Source organism: Furipterus horrens, unplaced genomic scaffold, assembly GCF_987537825.1.
Source record: "Furipterus horrens unplaced genomic scaffold, mFurHor1.1.pri manual_scaffold_13, whole genome shotgun sequence".
NCBI classification, from domain to species: domain Eukaryota; kingdom Metazoa; phylum Chordata; class Mammalia; order Chiroptera; family Furipteridae; genus Furipterus; species Furipterus horrens.
In genome coordinates, this window is record NW_028327183.1 from 35641807 (window position 1) to 35664669 (window position 22863).

Sequence of the window (22863 nt, forward strand, 5' to 3'; positions counted from 1 at the left end):
GACCCATCTGGCATTCCTCCAGCCAGGAGCACACCCAGCCTTCCTGCCCATAGTGGCACCAGTGGCTACAGACACTGCAATTCCAGAAAGAGGCACTAAGAGACAGGAAATGGGCTCTAGAGAAAGTGGTGCTGGAGTGGGGGTGCTTGAAGTTGGGGCATAAACTCCTGAATCTGAGGATGGACTAGGTTGGGCCCCAACTGCCTCACTATTGTAGGCACAAACATTGGGAACCAACTGCAAAGGTGTTGGTGTGGAAGGTCCAGTACCACAGGATGTCCATGTTACTGGTGTCAGCTACACACAGGATGTCAGAAGTCCTAGAGCCAGGGAGGGTAAAGTAGATCTTTTGCTAGCCACTGTTGAAACCCACCTGGTGTGTTATTGGGGATAGGGTCAGCCAGGTCATCTCTTTACCTTGCTGAGAACTGGTCAACCTCTCTTGGTTTCTCACTCACCTGGGCCATGATGCCCCAGGCCATTGTGGGGCTTCTGCCACTGGATGTTCTTATAGGAAAACAGTGCCCAGTAGGTGCCACTGGTCACCTAGCAGGTGTTTACCTGCAGGGGGAGAGTGCAGTGGGAGCTGGTCCAGGACCGCATCTCAACATAATAAAGGCTGTATATGACAAACCCACAACTAACATCATACTCAACAAGAGAAAGCTAAAAGTGTTTTTCTTAAGATCAGGAACATGCAAGGATGTTCCTTTGCACCACTGTTATTTAACATAGTATTGGAAGTCCTAGCCATAGCAATCAGACAAGAAAGTAAAATAAGGCATCCAAATAGAAAAGAAAAAAGTAAAATTGTTATTTGCAGCTGACATGATACTATATATAGAAAACCCTAAAGATTCCACACACACAAAAAAAAACTATTAGAAATGATAAATAAATTCAGTAAAGTAGCAGGATACAAAATTAATATTCAGAAATCAATTGCATTTTTATATACCAATAACAAACAATCAGAAGGAGACATCAAGGAAACAATCCCATTTACAACTGCATTAAGATACCAGGAATAAATTAAACCAAGGAGGTGAAATAACTGTATTCAGAAAATTATAAGACATTGAAGAAAATAGAAGGAATTTACTATGCTCATGGATAGGAAGAATTCTTATTATTAAAATGTCCATACTACCCAAAGCAATCTATAGATTCAAAGCAATCCTTCTGAAAATACCAATGGCATTTTCCACAGAACTAGAACAAATAACTCTAAAATTTATATGGAACCACAAAAGACCTCAAATAGTCACAGCAAACTTGAGAAGAAAGAATAGAGTTATCAAACTATACTACAAGTCTACAGTAATCAAAACAGCATGGTACTGCCCTAAAAACATATGCATAGATCAATAGAACAGAATTGAGAGTCCATAAATAAACCCACACTTATATAGTCAATTAATGTATGACAAAAGAGACAAGAGTATACAGTAAGGCAAAGATAGTCACTTTAGTAAATAGTGTTATGAAAACCGAACAGGTAGATGCAAAAATATAAATAAAACTAGATCACTTTTTTATACAAGAATAAACTCAAAATGGATTAAACACTTAAATATAGTGCCCCAAACCATAAAACTCCAAGAAGAAAACATAGGCAGTAAACTCTTTAACACTGTTCTCAGTACTATTCTTTTAGTAAGTCTCTCCTTGGTCAAGGGAATGAAGAGAATAAAGTAAACAAGTGGAACTGCATCAAACTGAAAAGGCTTTGCACGGCAAAGGAAACCATCAACAAAATGAGAAGACAACCTACCAAAAAGAAGAACATATTCACCAACGATACAAAATTTACAAAGAACTCATACAACGTAACACAAAAAAAGCAAAAAAATCCAGTTAAAAATGGACAGAGGCCCTGAATAGACACTTCTCCAAAGAGGATATACAGATGGCCAGTAGACGTATGAAAAGATGTGCAATGTCACTAATCATCAGAGAGATGCAAATTAAAACCACAATGAGATATTACCTCACACCTGTCTGAATGGCTATCATCAATAAATCAATATACAACAAGTGTTGGTGAAAATGTGGAGAAAGAGGAAACCTTGTGCACTGTTGGTGGGATTGCAAATTGATGGAGCCACTATGGAAAACATTATGGAGATTTTTAAAATAATTAGATATAGAACTATCTTATGAGCAATTCCACTCGGGGTATTTATTGGATGAATTCTAAACCACAAATTCAAAAAGATATGTGCATCCTTATGTTCACTGCAGCATTATTTACAATAGATAAGATATGAAAGCAACCTAAATGTCCATCAATATCTGACTGAATAAAGAAGTGGTGGAACTTATATACAATGGGATACTACTAGGCCATAAGAAGAATGAAATCTTACCATGGATGGACCTAGAGGTTATTATGCTAAGTGAAATGAGTCAGATAGAGAAAGGCAAGTACCATATAAATTCATTTACAAATGAAATCTAAAGAACAACATAAATAAACACATAAAACAGATACAGACTCATAGATTCACACAACAAACCAATGGTTGCCAGGTGGGAGGTTACAAATTGGCAATTACAAAGTAGTCACAGGGCTGTAAAGTACAGCACAGGGAATATAGTCAATAATATTGTAATGACTATGTATGGTGCATGGTGGGTACTAGACTGATGGGGGGTGGATAACTTTGTAAGTTATATAAATGCCTAAACACTATGTTGTACACCTGAAACTAATAAAACAGTGAATATCAACAGCGATTGAAAAACATTAAAATTGAAATTGAAAAAAAAATCACAAAGAGTGCAGATAAATACATAGATAGTATGTAAGCAAAATGAGGCAGGACAGGTGCTGGGGAGTGCTGGAGAAGGGTTATGAGTATTAAATACTGGAGTCAAGGACAGCCAAGGGCATGTGGGGAGTGCTGCGGAAGAAAAGGGAGGGAGCACATTGATTGAGTGAAAGCATTCAAGGCAGTGAGAACCAAGAAAATGTCCCAGGAAGGGTGCAGTTACTTCCCCCTGCCCAGGACTTTGGGTGCCCAAATCAAGATTAACTTGGAGCTGAAAAAACTCCCCTCTTCCACTCCAGAGCATTTCTCCTTTCCTGACTTCCTTTATTAATTCTGAGACTGGGAGACACTCCCCCTCAATATACATGCGCGTGTGTGCACTCTGCACACACACACACACACACACACATCCTTCCTCAGTAATCTCTTTTCCATTATGTCTTTACCCTCATCTTTGAAATTTGACCTTCGCACATCTTCCCAAGAGACCCTCACATGCCACCTCTTCTTGTTCAACAGCTCACCTCACCTCCTACGCTCCCTTCTCCTCTAGCTCACTTGTCTCCAGCCACACCGACCTCTGTTGTTCCTGGACCATGCCAGATTATTTGTACCTCAGGGTTTTTGCATTTGCTGTTCTTTCTCCTGGAATGCTGTTCCCCAGGTATCAAATGACAAGCTCTTTCCCATCATTTAGATGTCAGCTCAGATGTCACCTCTGCAGTGAGGTCTTTCTGTCCACTGTACTCAAGTCTCAGGCGCTCATTGTTTTACAACCCAGCTTCTCAATCTGAAATTATCTTCTTTTATTTGTTACTAATTTTACTGTAAAGACCCAGATAATAAATATTTTAGGCTTTCTGGGCCATACTTTCTGAGCCACACTAAACTTTTCTGTTGTAGCGCAAGAGCAGCCCTAGACAATATGTAAACAAATGGGCTGAGTTATATTAAAACAGTACTTATGGGCCCTGAGAGTTGAATTTTATATAGTTGTCATGTCTCACAAAAATGTTATTCTTGTTTCAATTTTTTTCCAACGATTTAAAAATGTAAAAAACCACTCTGAGCTTTTTTTACTCATACTTCTGATGCCAAATATGTGCATGCCTTACCCTGTCACCAACTAGTTCTCCAGCTCTCTGCACACCAGCTGATGTCCTCCAGTTCGATTCAGTTCTGACGGCAACTACCCAGAGTTAGAGCATCAGACTCCACAGGTTCAAGGGCTCGGTCCTTTAGGATAATCCTCACTTCAGATGCCAGTTACAAAATCCACAGTCCTAAGGGAAAAGATTATTTTCTCTCCAATGTTTTCCCATTTTTATCTCTGTGCTATGATTATACTCACTTTTCTCTATATATTTGTCAGAATGCATGTTTAAAACAACAGAAACACCTCTCAAACAACTGAAGAAAAAAAATTGTTGGTTTCAGGCATAGCTAAATCCAAGTGCTCAAAAAAAAGGGCCAGAATTTGTCTCTATTTCTGGGCTCTACTTTTCCTGTGGTGGCTTCCTTCCCAGGTATGTGTTGCCCCACACAGTGAAAACAAAGGTGGCTGCCAATTTGGTGAATGCCACTGGACAAACAGGACCTCTTTCTGAAAAGTCTCGGAGCTGTCCCTCATTGGCCCAGCTTGAGTCATGTGACCATCTCTAAACCAGTCATCTGGACTAGCTGATTGGCTGGGTCTGGGTCATCTGCTGAAAGCTCCTGTGAAATACATGACTAGATACTGGAGGGGTGGTATCCCAAGGAAATCCAAAGAAAGGAGAAAAAGATACTAAGCGGATAAAATAAGAAATATTCACTGTTACAGTTCTGCCTTTGTGTCCTCACTTAAAAACATTTTACATATATTTGAGCACCTACTATGTATTAAGCAACACTGAACCAAATCAACCTGGTCCTGTTCTGAATCCTCCTTTATCTATCTGCTCTTTAGATGAATGGCAGACCACAACCCTCCTGCAAGCTTGACTGAGTGCAGGCCTGTCCTGGACGGGAACAGCCTCTCCTCTGTGATGCAGTCTGGTTTTGGCCTATGGCTCAGCACAGACCTCACCTACAGCCTCAGCCTCATCCTGTCACAGCATTATGAGGGTCACACCAGTGGGCTCTGCGGCAACTTTAATGGTAACAGTGATCCCAGGGATGGTGCTGAGGCCTGCCTAACCTTGAAGAAGAAGAGCAAGGCTTATGGGATAACCATGAGGCTGCCTATCCAGACTGTAGTCAAGGGGGCAGAATGTGTAAGACAGGAGGCAGTGCTGGCTCCTGCAGGACCCTTAGGGGCCCTTTGCCCCCTGTCACAGGGAAATAACCCAGACCCACATGTATCCAGCTATGTCAAGGACGGTGTCTGCTTCTTTCACTGAGTTATGCTAAGTGTCTCAGAAAGTGCCTACATGTAGCAGATGTATCATATATAGTTTAATGCATGAACTTCACCCAAAATAATACTAGTTATTTCAGTGGGTGTATACCAGTGATCTGTGTCTTGCTGGCTGCAGTGACCACATCCTCTGCTTGGCCCTGCAGACATAAGCCACAATCAGCCAGGATGCAAACATCACCAACAGGTACTGGCAGAATTCTTCCTTCTATGGGGAGTCATCGTTGAGCAGGGTGGGAAATCATCCATGTGCTCCACAGACAGAAACACTTCAGTACTGGGTGCCCTCAGTCACTTCCCACATGCCAAAGCCTGGTGTGGCAGGGGCTTCCAGAATCTTCTGAGGCTTCAGCTGGATGCATGCTGATTGGTACAGAGCCTGTATTCTACAGGTTGTTATATATTTTAATACCACCCCTGGGCTTACTCTATGACCCTGTGTTGTTCCCTACCTCCCTGTCAAATGAATTGGGTGTTCTTTTTCACCCTCAGAAAGCCTAATCTGAGAGGCTCATCCTTCTAATTCCCAGAGATGCCAAGATAATAATCCCAACAACTGCTAATACTTACTGAGCATCCTCACTGTCCTAGGCATGGGGCTAAGGACTCCAGGCACTTGTTGCTGTCACCTCATCAGAAACACCTTGTGAGTGAGAGACAATGACTCTTTTCATCTCCATCTCACAGTTGGAAAAACTGATGCTCACAGAGATAAAGTCATTTGTTCACAGCTAATAAAGGACATTGTTGAGACTTGAACACAACAATGGAAAAAATTTTAATATAGCAATATCCTTCAAGTCTTTCTTTCTTATTTTCTGTAATTCTATAGTATAGAAAATTTCAGACATAAAAAAAAGTAGAAAGAATGGTTTAACAACAATGTTTCTGTATCCATCAGGCAGCTCAATCATGGCCAAGTTGTGGCCAACCTTGTTTTATCCACCTATTTCTCACCGTATTTATTTACATTTTGTAAAGCCAATCCCAAATATTGTGTAAACCTGTAAATGCTTTAGCATGACTCTAATAAATTAGGAGCAAAAAAAAAAAAAAAAAAAAAGCCATGATTTGTTCACACCTAACAGATTGAACAATTATTCCCCAAATATCATGAAAAACCTAATCTATATTTGGAACTTTCTGATTATTTCCAACACATCCTGCTGTCCTCCCCTGCAGCATGGTTTTGGCTGGCTCCCTAGTGGTTGGAGATCAGAGGTTTGAACATTAGAGTTGCAGTAGGGGCAAGGCACATTCTCTGGGGGGCACCACTCCCTTGGCCATCCTAAGGGTCAGGACACCCCTAAAACCTTGCTCTGTCCTCATGATGTTAGAGGCAGTATTAATCTAACTAACCCCCAGGCAGTAGGGAGCCCTCGAAAGCTTTGGAGTAGGGGAGAGGGGTGGGACAGTGTTCATGGAGGCAGAAAGGTAGGCATACTAGGGGCTGTTTCTGGAATAAAAATAGGTCACATTTATCCTGGACTCATGATGTGCCAAGCACTGTCACAAATAACTTATTTTACTTGCCTACCCCTGAAAACAAACCTGATGCCAGTATAAAGAGCCCATGTTAGAGTTTGTGGCAGGGCATGGTGGTGGTGCTGGACCCTAGAGAAGTGAAGCAACAGATTTGGGACAGGGCCGGAATTTGAAGCACCTGATCAGGGAGCAGGTACACTGGATGTGCAGATCCTAGGCCTCCTCATACCCAGAGGTGGATTAAGATTGGCTGAGGCCCTGAGTGCAGAAGAAAATATTAGGTCCCTTAAAAAAAAAGAGAGAGAGACAGGGAAAATAAAAATACATGTTAACCATATTTTTAAATAAATAAAAAACATTGAGTTGGTGTAGGGACTTCCGGCCAAGATGGAGGCTTAGACGGACATGCTCGGTCTCCCTCTACAACTAGAGAGGAATACAACTACTTCAAAACAAAAGATAACTAGAAATTCCAGAAAATAAAACTACACGGAAGCCCAACGTATGAAGTTATAAACCAGCGGCACCCTTTGGGCAGGTAGGAAGAGCGAAAGTGGGTGGTGCTGTTTGCGGTCGCACCAGGGACAGCGGCAGGGAGAACAATCCCAGCAGCAGGGAGAACAATCCCGACTGCAGTCGAACCCCCGGCAGCTTGCAACCCCAATGCTGGGGAAATCAGCCACCACATCGCCTCGAACAGTGAGGCCCAGGGGACGGGAGGACGGATCCCGGTCTCCTAGCGGAATAACTGTGTGAATCCATCTTGGACCCCCGCCCCCACACAAAGCGCCACAGGGCTGCGAAATAGGTTGCGGAACGGCGCCAGTCGCTGGGTTGTGACGACAAAGGGCCACAGCGCAGCGAAAAAGGTTGCGGATTGCCGCCGGTCGCTGGGTCGTGACGAGTACACAGGCACTGCCCCCTATAGCCGGCACAAGAAAACAAAACGCATCTGTCAAAATGAGGCAGACAACTATAGAAATCCCAGTGGCGCAGTTCACCAGGCAACAGATGAAGAACTTGACAGATGAACAAATAAGAAACCTGTCAGAGGCTCAGTTCAGGGCCATTGTTATCACGTGGCTTACAGAATTAACAAAAGATCTGGAAAAAGATGAGAAAGAATCGAAAAACACTCATACTGAAAGGAACAAAACCACATACGAGACAGATGGTGAGGGAAAAAAAATCCAGAGTTCATATCAACAAACCAGAACATAGAGAAGGAACAAACAGTCAACCAGTGCAGAGAGAGGAAACGGGAAGCAAGGATGAGAGGATCAGAAACCTCTGGGACAGCTATAAAAGGCCCAACATAAGAATCATTGGTTTGCCAGAGGGCGAAGAAGATGAACTAGAAATTGAAAAATTAAGTGAAAATATAATAAAGCAGAACTTCCCAAACTTGGGGAAGGAAATAGACTTACAGGTCCAGGAAGCACAGAGAGTTCCAAAAAAACTGGACCCACGGAGAACCACTCCAAGACACATTATAATCAAAATGTCAAAAGTTAAAGATAAAGAGAGAATCTTAAAAGCAGCAAGAGAGAAGAAAAGAATCATGTACAAAGGGGTCCCAATTAGACTATCAGCTGACTTCTCAAGGGAGACCCTGCAGGCAGTAAGGGACTGGTAAGAAATATTCAAAGTAATGAAAAGCAAAAACCTATAACCACGAATACTCTATCCAGCGAAATTGTCATTCAGAATAGAAGGGCAGAGAAAGTGTTTCCAGGACAAAACAAAACTGAAAGAGTTCATTAGATCCAAACCACTGTTATATGAGATGTTAAAGGGACTGGTTTAGAAAAAGGAGGATCAAAACTATGAAATCTAAAAGGAAAACTGCATCACAAGAAACAACAACAGAAGCTAGGGAATTGAAACAAAGGCAAACTAAACAGGCAACAAGAGTGGAAAAAGAACTATAGGTATGGGGAACATATTGGGGGGAGGTCAACAGGGAGGGGGAACGGGGAGAGGGAGGGAGGTGATATAGGAATTAAGGATCATGGTAGGAGGGAATGGAATAGACAGGTTGAGAAGAACTGTATGCACAACTAATGGACATGGTCTAAAAGGAGGGGACAACTGGAGGGAGGGGGCCACCAGGTGGAGGGGAGCAGAGGGAAGGGAAATTGGGACATTATAATCAATAAAACACATTAAAAAACATTATGTACTATTAATGTTTATTTCCAATAAAATTTGAATGTAACATACATGTATAATGTAATTAATAATAGCATAATAATAATCACAGTTATGATGTCGTTTCATTTTTCTAGCTACCAATGAAAAGAAAAATATAAAATTTAATAGTATGAGTGATTAGAAAACTAGAGAAGAGATTTTTCGTTATAGTGCAATAAATTAATGATTAATTAAAATTGAAAAAATTTTCATAAACTACAAAAATCCAGGCACTGATATAACAACAGCAATTAATTTTATCTTAATATAATTTCAACAATAAGAACTAATTTTATTTTAATATAATTTCAACTTACCTGAATATTTATTTATACGCACAGAAAGCTATTTTTAAAACCGTAAATGAAACAAGTACATATCCACAAACTAATTTACATCCTTGCGTATTTGCGTACATCGTAAGTCTGCACTGCAAGAGAACCTTTGTAAGTACAAAGCAGCAAATACAATTCTATTGCTCCCATGAGCGATGAGTGATAGTGCAGCCATGTGGGGCCTATGCAGCATAGTATGTGTATAGTATGCAACGTAGTAATGAAATAAAGAAAATAAGCAAATATAAACATACTATCAGGTTTTACCACTGATTGTAAACTTGTACATAATTAAAATTGCACATATGAAACCAAACTTGGTGTCATTAGAAAAGAGTGTAAAGTTGGGGTTTCTGCAGGGCCCTTCAGAAGTCGGGGCCGAGGGCGTGCACCCAGTGCACCCACGGTTAAATCTGCCTCTGCTCATCCCCCAGGTTTTCATCACCCTGCTCAGCCTTGCCATACCCCAAACACAGCCGCTACTTGCTCTGCCTGGACCCCTGGTCCCGCTGCCCATGTCTCTGCCTCTCTGACCAGTGGCACTGGCTCAGTGGTAGCCCTGCCTGCCTGCGCCTGCACGGCGTGCTGTGCCTGTGATGAGGAAACCCTGTGGGTCCCAGTCAGTTGTGTTGCTCCCCCAGCAAGTTGGCTGTGCTCATAGCAGCCACTCCTACTGGGTGAGCAGAGGGCCAGGCATTACTCCTGTGAAGGGGCTGGTCATCTTGAAGATCAGGAACCCCCAAAACATGCCATGGATAGGTCCCCAATCCAGGACACCCATTTTCAACTGGTGTTGATGGCAGATTGGGGATTTACAATGCGCTGCAAGTTACATCTACATTATTGATGATTCCAATACCAGTACTAATTTTTACTAAGCTCATTCCACGTGCTGAGTACTTGTTGTTGTTAGTATTGTTTTTACTAGTCAACATTTATTGGGTGGTAGGCCCCAAGGAACCATCTGACAATAATAACAATAATAAAAAACAATAATTTTAACAGGTAAAATTATTTAGCATTGATAGGTACCAGACTCTGTATGCTTTATTGTTGTTAGTGTTATTTTCGTGGCTAACATTTGAGTCCTGACCATTTTTCAGGTTCCATACTACTATTGCTAATAATAATAAAAATGTATTGGGTATTTGCTTTGTGTCCATGCCTGGGCTTTCTGCTGAAGGAAATAAGTGTCACCGTTTGCTGCCCTCTGAACCTCATAGAGCAAAAGGCACCCCCTGTTGTTGACTCTGAGCTTCACTTTCACGAGCATCTTCATGCTCAATCAGCCCATGGGCCTCCACTCTTTCCAGTCCAGCTGCCAGGCCCACACCTCTGCCTGACCCTGCTGGATCTGACCTCTGTCCCTTGCTGGGGGCCTGACCCCAATGAACTGGATGCCCCCACTACTGCAGCTGTGACAGACCAAGGCATTTGGGCTGCAGTGCAGCTCAATTCCCTGTTGGGGAGGTCTATGGTCTGTGGGGTGGCCAGCTGGGCTATCTGAGCCCCCTAGGCACCTGCATGGCCACTGGAGACATTCATCACTTTACCTTCAATGGGGTTGTGGCTCACTTTCAAGGCTAATGCACCTACAACCTGGCCAATTCCTGTGAGCTGGTTCCCATCACTAGGGACTTCTCCTATAGTATGGAGGCTTCTAACAGGCACTTCCACAGCCAGCATGTGTCCTTCTTGTACCCATGTAATTCTGGAAAGAGGGCAGCAAGTTCAGGTGAGAAGGTGGAAGGGTAAATCCAACTCTCAGCCCTATTGAGGCCAATCCCTCATTTTATCTTCATCCATTTAAGCCCTTGCTGTAGGCATCCATCCACCTATCCATCAATCCCTACAACCATCCTTTCACTTAATTATTGATCTATCCCTCCATCCTTCAATCTATTCATCCACTTTTCCATCCATTTATTGATACATCCATTCCTCTACCTACTATTCTCCTACTCCTCAATTGATCTACCCTTCTATTAACTCATCCCTTCATTAAAAATCCCTTCTGACAATGTAGCATATAATTGATCCCACCATCCTTTTATTCCTTCCTTAATCTACCGATCCATTCTTCTATCACTTCATCCATTCATCATCCATCCATCATCCATTCATTCAACAAATTTTATTGAACATCAGTTTTGTGTCAGGCCCTGTTCTAGGCTCTGCAGATATAGCAGAGAACAAATAAGTCAGGTCCCTTTTTCCCTGGAGCTTACAATATAACAGTGGAAGAGAGACAGTAAAAAAAATATGATAAATAGACTTCCAGCCAAGATGGAGGCCTAGACTGACACGCTCCATCTCCCTCCACAACTAAGAAGGAATACATCTACCATAAAACCAGAAATAACCAAAAGTTCCAGAAAATAAAGCTTCATGGAAGTCCAATGTATGAAGTTATAAAAAGAAGTGGTGGTGCTCATCTGGACGGGTAGGGGCGGTGAAGCTCGGGTGGAGAGGTCAAGTTGTGCTGACGGCGGCAGCTGCAGTGAAGGGTGGCGGGACTGCGGTAAGCACAGACACCCATATTTAAGGGAAGGTGAGAAGCGCCTGGGAGCACCCCTAGCTGCAGACCAAACCCATCAGCTCCCGATTCCAACGCCAGAGAAGGCAGACCCCCCTTGCCTCGGACGGTGAGGCTGAGAGGGCATGGGGATGGAGGAGGAGGCTCCTGGTCTCTCAGCAGAGAGACAATGGCAGGAATCCATCTTGGGCCCCCGCCCCCACACAAAGCACCACAGTGTGGTGAGAAGGGTCACCTGGTAGTGAAGAGTGCACAGGGCTCTGCCCCCTAAAGCATAGGAGGTGTGGCAGCCCCACCCAGGAAGCAAAAGACTGCCAGGATGGCAGGGATAATGATAGAGATCCCAATCACGAAGCTGACCAGAAAGCAAATACATGAATTAATGGACGAACGGATAGATAACCTTTATGAGGCTCAGTTCAGAGTTATAGTTATAAGACAGCTTACAGAAATAACAGCAGGATTTAATCAAGATGGGGAAGGAATGAAGGCTAGTTCTGCTGAAATGAACGAGAATACATACAAAACAAGTGGTGAGGGAAGGAAAACCAGGGATCAAATCAACAAATCGGAACATAGGGAAGAAACAAAGAGTCAACCAGTGCAGAAAGAGGAAAACAAAAAGTGAGGAAAATGAGGAGAAGCTCAGAAACCCCTGGGACAACTATAAGAGAGTGAATATCTGAATCATAGGGTTGCCAGAAGGTGAAGAAGAAGAACTAGAAATTTTAAAATTACGTTAAAAAGTAATGAAGCAGAACTTCACTAACTTGGGGAAGGAAATAGACTTACAGGTCCAGGAAGCACAGAGAGTTCCAAATAAACGACCCAGGAAGAACCACACCAAGACACATTATAATATAAATGTCAAAAATTAAAGATAAAGAGAGAATCTTAAAAGTAGCAAGAGAGAAGAAAATGATGTATGAAGGGGTCCCAATAAGACTATTAGCTGAAAGGACGTTGTTCTCTGCCTTTCCTTGTGTCTGCTGACGCTATCCCGCTCTCATCAGTCTTGGCCCGCTCTCTCCTTGAGATTGAGCACCATGCCTTCAATTAAGTTGCAGAGTTCTGATGGAGAGATATTTGAAGTTGATGTTGAAATGACCAAACAGTCTGTGACTATCAAGACCATGTTAGAAGATTTGGGAATGGATGATGAAGGTGATGATGATCCAGTTCCTCTACCAAATGTTAATGCAGCAATATTAAAAAAGGTCATTCAGTGGTGCACCCATCACAAGGATGACCCCCGTCCTCCTGAGGATGATGAGAACAAAGAAAAATGAACAGATGATATCCCTTTATGGGACCAAGAATTCCTGAAAGTTGACCAAGGAACACTTTTTGAACTTATTCTGGCTGCAAACTATTTAGACATCAAAGGTTTGCTTGATGTTACATGCAAGACTGTTGTCGATATGACAAGGGGAAAACTCCTCAAGAGATTCGCAAGACCTTCAACATCAAAAACGACTTTACTGAAGAAGAGGAAGCCCAGGTATGCAAAGAGAACCAGTGGTGCGAAGAGAAGTGAAATGTTGTGCCTGACACTGTAACATTGTAAGGATTGTTCCAAATACTAGTTGCACTGCTCTGTTTATAATTGTTAATATTAGACAAACAGTAGACAAATGCAGCAGCAAATTAACTGTATTAACAAAGTATTGTCCTCATTGCATGTGTAGTTTGGGTACAGATTCCAAAACTATGGCTGAGTTTCTTCCAGTATGATCGAAAAGTTTTTTTCTCTTTGCTTTGAATAAAACTAAATTGTGGGTTCTCTATAGTAAGTGGCATTTTGGGCTTCCCCTCTTTTTGTAAAGCGATTTCTGCCTAGTTTATTGTCCAGTTAACTTTAGTTTAGCGACCTTTTAAAAGTTGGCCATTGTAAATAAAACAACTTGCAAAAGTTTTCTGAAATAGAATTAACAATGTATTATCTTCTTGGGTTGGAGGCTGGAAAAAGGCTACTTGAGATTAATGTTCTGATTTGAGTTATTAGGATGTCTTCCAGTTCCCTGAAATCAAGAAGTATCACTGATACAGATTAGCCCATATGTAGCAAGGCTCCCTTAATTGGATCTGAGGGCTTGCTTTTGTATTTTTGATCCTCTCAGCTTTGAATATGTTGGCCAGAGACTGAGTTACTACTCAATTTGTGGTTTGGGGGGAAATATAATTAGATAGTTAACTTTTCAATTAAAAAAGACAACCCTAGTTGTATGTCATCTTTTTATAATCAGTGATCCTATATGGGGAAAACTTCACATTACATGCATGTAAAGAAATTTGAACCTTTAGCATTAAAGCCTGTGACAACACCCCCCCCCCAAAAAAAAAGACTATTAGCTGATTTCTCAAAGGAGATTCTGCAGACAAGAAGGGACTGGCAAGAAATATTCAAAGTAATGAAAAGCAAAAACCTACGATTACCCTATCCAGCAAAGCTGTCATTCAGAATAGAAGGGCAGAGAAAGTGCTTCCAGGACAAAGTAAAACTGAAGGAGTTCATCAGATCCAAACCACTGTTATATGAAATGTTAAAGGGACTTGTTTAGAAGAAGGAGGATCAAAATTATGAACATTAAAATGAAAACTATCACAACAACCAACAAGAGAAGCTACGGAACTGAGAAAAAGGCAAACTAAGTAGGCAACGAGAGTGGGAAAAGAATTATAGGTATGGTGAACATATAGGGGAGAGGTCAACAGGGAGGGAAGGGGGAAAGAGAGGGAGATGATGCAGAAATTAAGAAGCATAGTAGGAGGGAGTGGAGTAGACATGAAGATGTTGAGAACTATATGCACAACCAATGGGCATGGACTAAGGGGGGGGAAAACTGGAGGGAGGGGGGACACTGGGTGGAGGGGAGCAGAGGGAAAAGAAATTAGGACAACTGTAACAGCATAAGCAATAAAACATATTTAAAAATATGATAAATATATAATATATTAGATTGTACTATGTCCCAGAAAAAACAAAACATGAAAGATTGGAAGTGCATGTGTGTATGGAATGGGGTTATAATTTTAAATGAGGCGAGGTTTCCTCTGGATTTGTGTGGAAACAAACTTTTGGAGTCAAGAGGGGCAGGTAGACTGATTCAATAATAGTACAGAAGGAAAGTGTCAGTGATTGGGATCAGGGGGAGAGTAGTAGGGAATGAGGAAAGGTGGTGAGGTTCTAAAATATTTAAAAGGATCATATGTGGGGTGAGAGAGAGAGAGAGCAGGTTCCAGGTGACCTGTTTTTTGGTCTCTGCATCCTGAAAGATGGAGCTACCTGTGCCTAAGATAGAGAAGATGGGGGGTTGGGGTTTGGGGTAAGATGAGAGCTTAGATTTGGACATGCAGAATTGGACATTCCCCTTAGTGCTTTCTTCCTCCCTACCCCGTATAACTGTTGTGGAGGGGTGTGCTGTGCAGATAGCATTGGGCAGGGGTGAGAAATGTCAGGAGGAGACAGACCCTGATCTCCTCCACCCCCAGGTGAATGGCAAGGTAGTAAGCCCTCTGGTGCAGCTGTGTTCACATGTGGTGGGAGCAGAGTAGAGCCTGGTGTTACTGCAGGTGGGCGCCAGCTCCAGGTGTGATTCGACAGCCTCAATATGCGATTCATGCGGGTGAGGCTTGAGTACCTGGTTGCCTCTGTGCTTGTGTGGCAAGTTCAGTGGTGACCCCAGTAATTACAAGGTACTCCTCAGCAGGGCACCAGCCCCCAGTGATGCTGACTTTGGCAACCCAAGACAGCTGGTTTGGGTGAGTGGGCATCCTGGGCCAGGGAGGCCTGAGTTAGGGGAAAGGTTCAGCTGGTGACACACAGCAGGCAAGCAGTCAATGCCTCAAGGACAAACAGGCTGAAACAAGCCACTAGTAGCAAACATATGGGGCTTCTTAGTACAAATGTGGAAACCAAGGCACATAAGGATCAGTAACTGCCCCATTTCCCACAATAGAAAATGATGGAATGGGGATTGGAAATCGGGCACAGCCCTTAATCTTAAACACTCCACTCTACCACCTCTCAAAGAACAGGAAGGAACTACTCTCCCATTACCAAAACAGTCTGGAGATGTCCAATGCGCAGCCACTAACTTCATGTGTTATTTAATTTAAATTAATTTAAATTAAATACCTCATTCCTTAGTCACACTAGCTTCATTTCAAGTGCTCCATAGCCACAGGCAGCTGGTGACTACAGTACTGGAAAGCACAGATTTAGAGATTTGCCCCAGTAACAAAGGTAGAATTCGAAGCCAACAAGACTGATTTTAGAATCCATGCTCTAACAACTACACTGCAGAGCAATAATATAAAAGTCACTTGTTACTGTGGGTTGGGGTTTTTTAGAGTTTATAAAACTGTACCTGGGGCTGTCAGGGGCTGGAAGGGAGAGGCTGGCCAGGAGGGGAGGCAGAAATGGAGGCTTGGAGGTGGCCAATATGAGGCCCAAGAATCCCCCAGCAGCCAGCAGGACACTGGGGACTCCCAGCCCTGCCAGGACAGGACCCTGCATAGAACAGCACTACAGAGTTCTGTCAAACTGCCTCAGGCTCTATGCTGAGTGATACTGACATGAGGTCCCCACATGCTACACACAGGCCTGTGTTGTCAACCTCTGCCAGTATGACATGGACAACACATGCTGTGTACCTCACTGGAGGCCTATGCCGAACTTTGTACCTGAGCAGTGTTTACCTGCTAGAGTGGTGAGCCAGCCTGGGGTGCAGTAGGTGCCCATTTACCTTCTTATGAGGACCTCACCCCTTGGCAAGCTAGGATGCCACCTTCTCCGGCTGATTGGCACCCCTCATTCCCAGGAAGACCCCAAGCCCTGCTCCCTGAGTTGGTGACCCAAACCTCACACCAGAACCAGGGTTTCTCTCAGCCCCTTTCTAACCTACCTCCTACCTAACCTCCCTTCACTTGATCCAGAGTCATCCCCATTGTTCATTATGTGCTACAATTTTTAAGTGCTCCATGGACATGATTTGCTAATAAACTACATGGAGGGAAAGCATTAACCAGTCACAATGGCAGTTTGGGAAGTGTTTTGTGGTCCATCCCTGACCCCTTCCTGCCCTGCACCCAACCTAGGTTTTTCTCTCTCTGACTGAGGGATCCAGGGTTTCAGGGTGGTGGCACCTGCCCATCTCTTTCCTCCTGAAGGCATGGCATTTCCAGCCAACAGCTACTAAGACTTCTGTAGACCACCTGCCCAGGCACCTGTGCCAGCCTTAACTCCTCAGCAACCTGTACCTGCAAGTGCATGGCTGTCTGCTTCTGCCACTAGGGCTTTGCCTTGGAGGCAGGTGTCTGCATGCTTCACACTCACTGTGGCTACCACCAGCAGGGCACAGGTCACCAAGGTGCTGCCCACAGCCAGCCACCTGTGACCAGATGTGCATGTGCTGTGGGCCTGGACACCTGTTTGAGTGCCACCCTTATGCCTGTGGGCCCCACAAGCTGTGCTGCTAACTCAGGAGAGTTTGGTGTTGCCACCCCAAGTGCTAGGGGACGTTATGACTCTACAGAGACCTCCACCTACATGCCTTCAATGAAACAAACCACCAGTTTCAAGGGCCTGGCCAGGAGGTATTAGCCAGAACATGCTAGTCACACCATACTCTCTTCATCATCTGGGTTGAGACTGGGCACCAGGAGCCCTGGGCTGCCACATGGGCCCATCAGGTGTGGACATGGCAATATGGTGGCTCTCACTGCTGGTAGGACAATTTGGGGTGGTCCAGATAGGAATCACCCAAGTCTAGTCCTGAGTCTCAGGGAACCTTGATGACTAATGAACATAAGTAACAGGCTGACAGAATGGTAACCATATGGTAGCCCTTTGGAGAAGGAGGGGTGACCTTAGAACTCAGCAGAAGATCCCTGTCCCAGTTGCATATTTCAGAAGACAGGCTCTGGCCTCCTCTGACTGTGTCCCCTACCCCCAAGGCCTACAGAGTCCAAGGACCTCTGGGAAGGTCGTCCCAGAGCCTGAACTCCCTCCTAACCCCTCTCTAGACCATGCTCCAGAAGCCAGGATTCCCTACATAAAAGGCTCTGGGACCATTCCAGGGCCCTCACTGACCATCCTCATGGGAGTATACTATGCAGCCAGTGTGCACATGTCAAGGTTCCAGTGCAAGAGGTGGGGGGACCACATTGAGCTGAGGAGCACAGGCTGGGTGGCATGAGTTTGCAAGACGTCCTTTACTGTGAGTCACAGCTAGTGCTGGGCAGAAAGGAAGCAGGTCTAGTGCAGTCTCTCCTTGGGCACCATATCCTGTCCAGGAATTTTGAGGAGTCAAAAGCCCTAACTTGGCAGCTACCTCCAGGGCATTAGGAAGGTCATGGGTCAAGGCAGGAGGAATAAATATGTCACTTAAGAGTTTGGCAGCTTGAAGACATATGAGATGTAAACCTCCATTAATACTCTTGTTTTGGCCCCATGAGTGGAGGGCAAATGGATAGGGGCCCCCAAGGGTTTAGTCAGTGCTCAGCAGTCAATGCAGTGAAGCATGTGGTGCTGGACCTTTTCTTCTTACCAAAAAGAAAACTCTAGACCAACCAGGCTTAATATATTTTAAAATACTTGGAAAGCTTTGTCAAAAAAGAAAATTTTACAAAAAACTCAAAAACAATTGGCTAATACCTTTGCTCATTTACAATAATCTATAGCCTAGGCAGACTTAGAAGTAGCTCCTAAAAAAGTACAACAGTCAAAGCCTCAACAGTCTCAAGTGCTCCAAACTAATTCTCTAAAGCCTTTAATTCTCAATAATCTCCAACAATTGTTAGGCATTACACAGGAGAACAATTTTTAACATAATTCCTGTTGTTCAATTTTCAGCTGTTTTACACTTAAATAGGCATGCCTTTCAAAACTGCAGTTAGTTTTCTTCTATCACGTTAAGTTTTTCTCTATAGCTTATCTTAATGCGACCACTCTAGGCTGGATCAATCCTGGGTCGAGGGAAGCACTAGTGCTCTCCTATTGGCTGAGAGAAAACTTATCTCGAGTGGGGGTGTGGGGAACGACCTTGGAGACCAGCGACAGGTTCATACTTGTCTAGGCTATTCAGTTACACATGAGACAGTGTGGTGAGAGGTTGTGTGCCGCTCTATATAGTGAATCGTATTCCGAAGTGCAGTCCGAGTTCTTGTCTGTATACAAAGAGTTAGCAGAATTTATTGTTTATTTACATAACGTACTTATTTCCTTTCCTTCACATCATGTCTGCCTCTGCTACTTCTCATCGTAAGTGCCTAAACAACCCTGATTTATTTTGTTATATCTGTGGCAGTTTAACCATTCCCAGTCAAAGGACAAACATCAGTGCATTTGTCAGGCAAGCCTATTTTGCATATTTTAAAGTAAAAATTGGTGATCAAGATAAGTCTTGGGCCTCTCACAAGGTGTGCAGCAGTGTGTCAAGAGTTTATGAATGTGATGAAGGGAACACATGATAAATTGCCATTTGGTACACCTATGGTTTGGTGAAAGCCCAGAGATCATTCAAGTGACTGTTACTTTTGTATAGTGAAAACATCAGGATAGAACAAGAAAAATAAATGTAAAATAAAGTATCCTGGTTTACCATCAGCTATACGCCAAGTGCCTAATTCACCTGAAATCCCAGTGCCAGTTTTCACTGAAAAAAAAAAAAAGAGGGATACTCTTTCTAAAAACAGGAGTATGGTGAAGAACTAAGTGACAGCAACGATGAAGATTTTGAAATTGAAGATTACTCAGTTCATAAGGGGTTTGATCAACATGAGATGAATGATTTGGCATGAGATTTGGGACTACCCAAAAAAGCTTCAGAACTCCTAGCATTGAAACTACAGGAGAAAAAACTTGCTTGAAAAAGGAGCAAAGGTATCCTACTTTCAATCAAGAGCAAGTGCATTTCTGCAGTACTTTTGAAGTGACGGTGGCTTTGTGTATTGCCATAACATACATGGTTTAATGAAGGAATTGGGAATTCCAATCTAGAACGTAACTGAATGGTGACTGTTCATCGATAGCTCAAAGCGGAGCTTGAAGTGTGTCCTCCTCCACAATAGCAATTTATTTGGTGCAGTCCCAAATGGCCAGTTTGTTTTCAAGAAGAATATGAAGACATAAAGAGAATTATTGATCTGTTGCAATATCACAAGCACAATTGGATCATCTGTGTTGACCTTAAAATGGTCTTCTTCCTTCCTGGTCAGTAATGCAGGTACACCAAGTATCCCTGTTTTCTGTGTATGTGGGACAGCAGAGCTTATGAGAAGCACTGAGTGGAGTCAAATTGGCCTCCAAGATCTGACCTCAAACATGGTGATCCAAACATTTTACATGAGCCACTTGTTGACAGAAAGAACATTATATTACCACCTCTGCACATAAAACTGGGTTTCATGAAACAATTTGTTAAAGCTTTGCTAACTGAAGGAGACTGTTTCAAGTATCTCATTTTGGCATTTCTTAGCCTGTCATTTGAAAAGATAAAAAACCTTAATATGTATGTTTGGTAGCAGAACTTTACTACTTGTACACAATTTGACTTAAAGTAACAATATATAGCCTTTATGTGAATAAAGTAACTCCAAATAAACAGTATATTCAGGTAATTTTTTCTTTATTTTCCTTTGCATGTACATTTTGTATAATTTTGGAGACAAAGGGAGGGTATCCTATACCTTAAAAAGTTGACGTGATAGAGAAAAACTACGGTCATTTTTGGATTCAGATGCCAAAAGTTAGTCAAAAACAAGTGTCATATCTAACTCAACAAAAATTGTGTTCCCCAGTCTTATCAATCGGCTAAGGCCTAGCTTCAGTATAACTATCTACCAGCTTATTCATCTTTTCAACACCCTTAACTCAAGTTTATTTACAACAGCTTTTTAATCAATCCCTAAATTTTCTTTTTTAAAAATATGTTTTATTGATTATGCTGTTACAATTGTCCCAATTTCTTTCCCCTCTGTTTCCCTCCACCCAGTGACGCCCCTCCCTCCAGTTGTACCTCGCCCTTAGTCCATGCCAATTGGTTGTGCATATAGTTCTTTTCAACATCTTCCTGTCTACTCCACTCCCTCCTACTATGCTTCTTAATTACTGTACCATCTTCCTCCCTTTCCCCCTTCCCCCTCCCTGCTGACCTCCCCCCATAATGTTCCCCATACCTATAATTCTTTTCCCACTCTCGTTGCCTACTTAGTTTGCCTTTGTTTCAATTCCCTAGCTTCTGTTGTTGGTTGTTGAGATACAGTTTTCATTTTAATGTTCATAGTTTTGATCCTCCTTCTTCTAAACTAGTCTCTTTAACATTTCATATAACAGTGGTATGGATCTGATGAACACCTTCAGTTTTACTTTGTCCTGGAAGCACTTTCTCTGCCCTTCTATTCTGAATGACAGCTTCTCTGGATAGAGTAATTGTAGCTGTAGGTTTTTGCTTTTCATTACTTTGAGTATTTCTTGCCAGTCTCTTCTTGCCTGCAGAGTCTCCTTTGAGAAATCAGCTGAGAGTCTTATTGGACCCCTTTGTACATAATTCTCTTCTTCTCTCTTGCTGCTTTTAAGATTCTCTCTTTATCTTTAATTTTAATTATCTCTGTGCTTCCTGGACCTGTAGGTCTCTTTCCTTCCCTAAGTTAGGGAAATTCTGCTTCATTATTTTTTAACATTATTTTTAAATTTCTAGTTCTTCTTCTTCACCTTCTGGCAACCCTATAATTTGTATATTTGCTCACTTATTGTTGTCCCAGAGGTTTCTGAGCTTCTCCTCATTTTCCTCACTTTTTGTTTCCTTTTTCTGCACTAGTTGACTGTTTGTTTCTTCCCTATGTTCTGATTTGTTGATTTGATCCCTGGTTTTCCTTCCCTCACCACTTGCTTTGTATGTGTTTTCATTCATTTTAGCAGGACTAGCCTTCATTCCTTCCCCATGTTGATTAAATCCTGCTGTTATTTCTGTAAGCTGTCTTATAACTATAGCTCTGAACTAAGCCTCAGAAAGATGATCTATCTGTGCATCCGTTAATTCATGTATCTGCTTTCTGGTCAGCTGCGTGATTGGGATCTCTATTATTATCCCTGCCATCCTGACAGGTTTGTTTACCTTTCCTTCTTGGGCGGACCTGTCACACCTCGTACATAGGCTATTGGGGGCGGAGCCCCGTGCCCTCATCACTACTGGGTGACCCTTCTCATCACACTGTGGCACTTTGTGTCGGGGCGGGGGTCCAAGATGGATTCCTGCTGTTGTCTCTCTACTGAGAGACCAGGAGCCTCCTCCTCTGTCCCCACGCCCTCTCGGCCTCACGACCCAAGGCAATGGGGGTCTTTCTTTCCCGGCATTGGAATCGCAAGCTGATGGGTCTGAACTACAGCCAGGGGTGCTCCCCTGGTGCTTCTCACCTCCCCTTAAATACAAGCATTTGTGCTTATCACAGTTCCGCCGCTCATCGTTGCAGCTGTCCCTGGCAGCACAACTTGACCTCTCCACCCTGACTTCACCCCTCCTACCCGTCTGGATGAGTACCACTTGTTTATGACTTCATATGTTGAACTTCAATATAGCTTTATTTTCTGAAACTTCTGGTTAGTTCTGGTTTTGCAGTAGTTGTATTCCTTCTTAGTTGTGGAGGGAGATGGAGCGTGTCAGTCTAGGCCTCCATCTTGGCCAGAAGTTCCAACCCCTAAATTTTCAATGCACAATAGCTAATTATACCAAAAAACTCAAAGTCAATCTTCCTTCAAATAAACTTTTACAAAATATACCTCAATTAAATTTATGTATTAAAAGTAAAATTAGTCTACCCCAACATCTGGGGCAAAAACTATTTTCATAAATGGATCAGGAAAAACTGGAAAAGCAGCCATTACATGGAGGACGGACAAAGTTGGAAAGATTGTGTAACTCACAACCACTCTTCCACCCAGAGAGATGAACTCTCTGGAGCCATTGTGGCCCTCCAACAATGGCCAAATTAACCCCTGAATCTAGTCTGTGATTCTGGTTATACGGTGCATACTATGCTCCACATAAATCAAGCTTTACTTAAGAAGTTTATAGACCCCCAGTTGCTTTATTTATTCCTAACTTTACAAAGTTTTATTGAAAGCACATCCCATATTTGTCA

At 42.9% G+C, this 22863-nt stretch overlaps 1 pseudogene; it reads left to right on the top strand.

The window, feature by feature from the left end:
- Positions 1–12736: 12736 nt before the first annotated feature.
- LOC149994490 (S-phase kinase-associated protein 1 pseudogene) lies at positions 12737–13377 on the top strand (annotated as a pseudogene).
- Positions 13378–22863: the final 9486 nt, after the last annotated feature.